The following is a 6,594-nucleotide window of genomic DNA, read 5'->3' as shown; positions in this document are numbered from 1 at the left end:
ATACTTTAAAACACTCAGGAGTATAGCCTATTTACCCATATATTTGGGCTTTGTTTTTTTTTTTTATTCATCTAAGAGTGTTTGATGAAAACGTTTTGAAGCAATTTCATTTCCAAGTCTCAAATTTCCTCCCAAGATTATTTTTTCTGTATGAGAAACTTTCTAAAGATATTTTTAGATATATTGATAAACTCTCTAAATTTATTTACTTATTTTAGTTATGAGATAGAGTGAGACCATCCACTATTTTACTCTCCAAATACCACAATGGCCAAGACTGGGCCCAGTGAAAGTCAGGAGTTGGGAGATCAATACAGCTCTCCCTATGGATTGCAGGAACTTGATTACCTAATTTATCACTGCAGCATCCCAGAGTCTGCATTAGTAGGAAGCTAGAGGCAGGAGCTAGAGCCACGTGTCAAACCCAGGCATTCTGATATGGCATGCTGGTGTCTTAAATACCAAGTAAAACACTCACTACAAAAAACTCTATTAGTTTTCCTTTATTTGAGAGTCTTTATTCATGCTCATTCCTGAAGAATTGAAGGTGTTTTTTTTTTTTTGCTAAATATTGAATTATGAGTTGAAAGTTCTTTTCTTTAAGTCTTTATAAATTCTGTGCAACTTCTTTCTGTCCTCCATGGTTTCTGATGAAAAGTCTCCTGGTGCTTTGAAAATTTTTGTCTTTAGTTTGCACAAATTTGTTTATGATGTGTTGATGTGTCTGAGTGTGATTCCTTCTGCTTAGGATTCACTCATCTTCTTGAACCTGTACATGTATGTGTGTCACCAACAAGTTTTTGGTCATTGTCGCTTCAATTTTTTTTCAGACCTATACAAATTTCCTTTTCCTTTGAGTTTTCAGGTAACTTCTGTTAGCACTTTTGCTATTGTCCCAGAGTCTTGAACATCCTGTTTTGTTTTTTTTTTAACTTTGGTTACTTTTTTAAATTTGATTACTTTGGATTGATCCACCTTCACATTCAGGAGTCCTCAATCCTCTCGATTCTGCTACTTAGTTCTCTGGTGAGGTTTTTTTTTTTTTTTCCTTCAAAAGATCTAGTATTTACTTATAAGGCAGGAAAACAGAAAGAGAGAGACAGACCCAAATGCACGCAGCCTCCACACACACACACCCACATACAGATTAGGAGCAAGGGCAAGGGGTGGGGGAGAGAGAATCTTCCACTGCTGGCTTACTCCCCAAAAGTGCACAACAGTGGGGACAGGCTAGACTGAAACCAGAAGCCAGGAGTTTCATTCAAGTGTTCCATGTGGGTAGCAAGGACCAAATACTTGGGCCATCACGTGCTGCCTTCTAGGCACATTAGCAGGAAACTAGATTGGAAGTACAGTAGCTGGAACTCAAACTGGTATCCCAATATGGAATGTGGATGTTGCAAGCAGCAGCTTAACCTACTGCACCACAACATCCTACCCTACCTCCCTCCCTCCCTCCCTCCCTCCCTCCCTTGCTCCCTCCCTCCTTTCTTCCATTCCTCCCTTCCTCCCACCCTCCTTCCCTCCCTCCCTCTCCCCTTCCTCCCTCCCTCCTTTCCTCCCTTCCTCCCTTTCTCCCTCCATCCCTTCCTCCCTTCCTCCCTCCCTTCCTTCCTTCCTTACCTCCATAATTTCCTCCCTTCTCCTGCTTTTGGGTTATAGCATTTTTAAGTTTTGAAATTCCCATTTGGGTCTTCTGTTCTATTTTCTTGTGGATATTTTGCTTTATTATCTAAGAGTATTTGTAATTACTTTTTGGAGCAATTTCATTATAGTTATTTGATAATCTTGCTTTGGTAACTCCAGCACTTGAGTTTGCTTGGTGTTGGGGTCCTTTTATCATGTGAGTTGAGATTTCCCTGTGTCTTGGTACAAAGAGTAATTTTGAATTACATACTGGAGAGTAGAAGTGAGTTAGGAGATTCTCTTTCCCCTTTCAATATTCTATTTTATCTGGAAGTCAACTCATTTACATTCAGAACACACATTCTGGTCATTTTTGTAGATTGTAGTTCAAAGGGCGATTTCATTTTCCCAATCTTTGCAGTACTAGTCTAGTCTATCCACCTATCAATATGCAACTCAGGCTGTGATCTGAAAGCTGAGAGCTATTCCACAGTGGGCTTCAGTTATCAAACCTTTGTTGTGCTGCTTTTCATTTCACAAATGAAAGCCCAGGACTTTATATACCACATGTAGAAAACACATTTATATCTCTTCATATTCTCCTTCCTACTATCTCGTTGGGAGTGAAAGGTACCTTTATGTCATTATTCCGGGGCAAGAAGGTAACCCTGGCAATGCCTACAGCCTCCAAAGTTCCAGAGCCAAGTGGGAAAAGACAATGGCATTACTTCATCACTGCAGATGTGGAATGGGGGCCGGGGTTCTGTTTTACTTCTCCGTTGGCTTCGTACCCTCTGGGAAAGGGAAGGGCGTGATTTGCTGAGGCTGTTCACCTAGAACAGGACAGGTACTGTGCAAACCTTTTGTATTCTTGGACTGTCCTTTTTTGCCATCATTTGGCTAGAGAAAAGAGGCTTCTTGTGTACCTTTTCATTTGTGTCTGCGTTCCCTGTTTGCATGCCTTTCTAAAAGCCAGGATGGAACATGCAAAGTTAAAAAAAAAAGAAACCGAGAGAACTCATTCAATCATTAACTTACCTACTACTAGTTTGTTCTTTAAGATCTACAGTCCCTACCTGATCTGGTTTCATAAAACAAAAACAAAACAAAAACTTTCTGTCTTATTTCAGGAATTAAGTTTTCCAAATAAATCAATTATTAAATTGCCTTTTTTAAAAAAAGATTTATTTATTTATTTGAAAGTCAGAGTTACAGAGAGAGGTAGAGACAGAGAGAGAGGTCTTCCATCCGCTGGTTCACTCCCGAGATGGCCACAACGGCTGGAGCTGTGCCAATCTGAAGCCAGGTGTCAGGAGCTTCCTCCGGGTCTCCTACGTGGGTGCAGGGACCCAAGGACTTGGCCATCTTCTACTGCTTTCCCAGGCCATAGCAGAGAGCTGGATTGGAAGAGGAGCAGCCAGGACTAGAACTGGCACCCATATGGGATGCCGGCGCTTCAGGCCAGGGCTTTAACCCTCTGCGCCACAGCGCCAACCCCCTAAATTGCTTTTTAATGACCACAAAACAATATATTGAAGAGTATCACCAAATTGTTAACAAACTAGTGTTGTTGAAATTTTTGAATATGGGAAGCTTTTTCCTATTACATATTTTTAAATCTTTACCCATGTAGTGTATTTGGAATTAATATTTGGAATATTTATATTTCCAAATATTTATATTTGGAAAAAATAAATGTTGAAACAAATATGTATTTAAAAATAGAAAAGAAAGTAATTGATCTTGGAAGTTAGACATACCCTGAAGAATTCTAAGATTAACTTTTTTATGCAGATAACAGATGAAGCTTAGTCTCAACTTCTGATTTTTCAAGAACATGAATTTCAGCATACTCTTCAGATGCAATCATTATTTATTTATTTGCAAAAGAAACAGTGTTTGTACTTAGTTATTAATAAAAGAAAATTAGAGATTTGACTCTAAGTTGAACACCAGTAACCAATATGAAGCATTTAGTCAGTATATGGGTATACATATAGATAACTATGCGTGTGTTCTAATGCAGTTGAACAGACATTTATTGAGTTTGCTTTACTTAATTTTATAGTAAGCATGTAAAACAGATATGTATATTCTATGTAAATAGCACTGAAACACATTTATGCCAAAAAATAATGCATGAGATCATTGTTTAAAAAATTGCTTGAAAGTAAATTGATCTGACAACAAAGGGTGAGATTTCCATTTCTTGGAACTTCCATTAAGGCACTGTTGCTCTTTATTAGAGATTTTCAATATCAAAAAATACTGAAAGTACACATCTTAATATTAAATAGTTCTGATTGGTAGTAATGTAGGCGTTACTTTCCATAAATGCAGACAGTCTTGCCATTTAAATATAAATGTCACTCAGTATTTCCAAGTATCTGTCAAAGGATAGAAATATGGATTCTTACTATGAGTTCCTTACTAAAATAATTTGTCCCAGAATCACAATTATAATATTCAGCAGTAACTCTCTCTGGTAAGAGCATCCTTATCTTTTCCTACAAATAATTCTTAGTTTCTTCACTTACTTCTCACCACAATCATTTATTAATTTTTGTGGTTTATGTCAGTAAAGAAAAGCAATGGAAAATTTATTCTTTCTTTAGATTGCATTGTTTTTCTTCTTTCATATGATTCAAGGTCAACCAAATATTTAGTACATTATATTTTTGATATTTTGCATCAATAAAGATGTATGAATATTTCAAACTTACTGAAGCTATCAGATCCATCACTGTTGGATTTTTGTGTTAGCAGTGCATTTTTCATTAGCTTTGGAGACCTACAGAGTCTTATTAGAGACTGCATTTCTGGTGCATACACCTTTGTTGGGTTAGGTATCCTAGTCTTTAATGTTCAAAATGCAGACTGATGGCCAACAATATTGACACCATTAAGGATCTTGTTGGGAATGTAGAATCTTGAGCCTCACTCAGGATCTAGTAAATTACAATCCACAGCTTAATAAGATCCTGGGTAATTTGTATGCACATTGAAGTTTAAGAGGCACTCCCCTTGACAAACTGTTGACTGGTAACTTCTGACTAGATTTTCTTTTTTTGAAATTTATTTATTTGAAAGACAGGATGAGAAAGAGAGAGAGGGAGAGAAACAGTCTTCCATCTGCTTGCTCAAGAATTCCATCTGGTTTCTCACGTGGTGGCATGGAATCATGAACTTGGGCCGTTTTCTGCTGCTTCTCCGATGCATTAGCAGAGAGCTAGATCAGGAGCTAAGCAGCCAGGACGTGAACTGGCACTCTGATATGGGATGCAAGTGCCTCAAGTCACGGCTTGACCTGTTGTTACACTTGCCCACCCATGGTTTATTTTCAATGTGAAAGCAATCAATTATTATTTTCTCTATCTTTTCCCCAAACACTGTCATGCAGGCATGTGCATACAAATATATCATATCCATTTAGCTGAAGCATGGTCTATAGTTACCACAGTAAGGCAAATTTGACCATTTAAGTATCTTCTGTTTTATAAAGTTAAATGGAACAATAAAATTGAATATTAAGAAATGTAGCAGGGCCAGCACTGTGTGGCATAGTACGATAAGAAGCTGCCTGTGGTGCCAGCATCCCAAATGGATGCCAGTTCGAGTCCTGGCTGCTCCACTTCTGATCCAGCTCCCTGCTGATGCTCTGGGAAAGTAGTGGAGGATGACTCAAGTGCTTGGTCCCCTACAACCACATGGGAGAACCCAGAAGAAGCACTTGGTTCCTGGCTTTGGATTGGCTCAGCTCCAGCCTTTGCAGCCTTTTGGGGAGTGAACCAGTGGATGGAAGACCTCTTCTCTCCCTCTCTCCCTCTCTCTCTGTAACTAGACCTCTCAAGTAAATAAATAAATATTTAAAAGGAAATAAAAGTAGCACGTATCACATATGTGGGTAGAATTAAAATGAAACTTACCTTATTTATATCTCAGAAACTGTAAAAATTACAGTTATGTGAATAGTTGTGGCCAGTTTGGTGTAGCATCTAATGTCATTGCGAATGAAATCTCCAATCTGTGGAAAAGAGATGGAATTCACACACATGATTTCAGTAAGCTTTAAGTTAAATAGGATTTAATAGTTCTTTCTGCTGAACATCATAGAGTTCCCATCAGCTTAAGGACAATTAATTCATATAACTAGATATCACAAGAAGTTGCCTGATTCAGAAGGTCAAGATACAACAAAAGTTCCTTCCTTTCTCCCTTCCATTCTTCCATTCTTCCATTATTTATTCACCATCCATCTACCTACTACCTACCTACTAATTTCAACTTTGCCTTTCCTCATGTTGACTTCATGCTCTACTCTTGTAGGACAAGGGTGGCTCCTGAAAGTTCCAAGCTTTCCTTTAAAAAAAAAAAAAAAGAATCTCATTGAGAGAGCCCATCTCCTCGAATCCACATGAGCCTCAGCAGAAACGTTTTGTTCCTATGTGGATTACATGTTCCCACTGGGAAAATTAACTTTTTCCAATGAACAGGGATAATCTAACTCATGATTTACATGCTAGAACTTGGTGATATGTGTGTTTGCACTGTGATGGGGGATGTAAAGAGGAGAATAGGAGGAACAGTTTCCAAAATGGAAGGATGTTGGTTTGACAAAACAACACATACATGTGCATGAAGGGTAACTACATAAAATCACGTGCAAATCATTTGTCAAAATGAAAATCTGTTCCTTAGCTCTATTCACAGAATAAGAATAAATCAAGGTTTTAAACTGACTATCCCCAATATCCCCGAGAAAACAGGCCATTTTACTAAATTCAGTGGCATTTTTAGAAAGCCAGCTTACATTAAAAAGCAACCTTTTACCTATATTTGTTTTCAATTTTGAAAAGTAATACCATTCTACATGTATATATACATACCCTTTTTCCAAAAGAGTATACTAAGAAGCAGTAATAGAGTATGTGATAATGCATTATGCTTTTATTAATTCTAATAATAAAA

At 37.7% G+C, this 6,594-nt stretch overlaps 1 long non-coding RNA gene across 1 annotated transcript in view; it reads left to right on the top strand.

Annotated features, from left to right (window-relative positions):
- Positions 1-2,391: 2,391 nt before the first annotated feature.
- The window catches only part of LOC127491295 (uncharacterized), a 53,200-nt gene continuing 48,997 nt past the window's right edge, over positions 2,392-6,594 (top strand). Inside the window, exon 1 of the long non-coding RNA XR_011384191.1 lies at positions 2,392-2,473. This is a non-coding gene — a long non-coding RNA (uncharacterized lncRNA). The remainder of the gene's footprint in view (positions 2,474-6,594) is intronic.

This window comes from Oryctolagus cuniculus, chromosome 1 (assembly GCF_964237555.1).
Source record: "Oryctolagus cuniculus chromosome 1, mOryCun1.1, whole genome shotgun sequence".
NCBI lineage: Eukaryota > Metazoa > Chordata > Mammalia > Lagomorpha > Leporidae > Oryctolagus > Oryctolagus cuniculus.
This window is presented reverse-complemented; position numbering and strand designations above follow the sequence as displayed.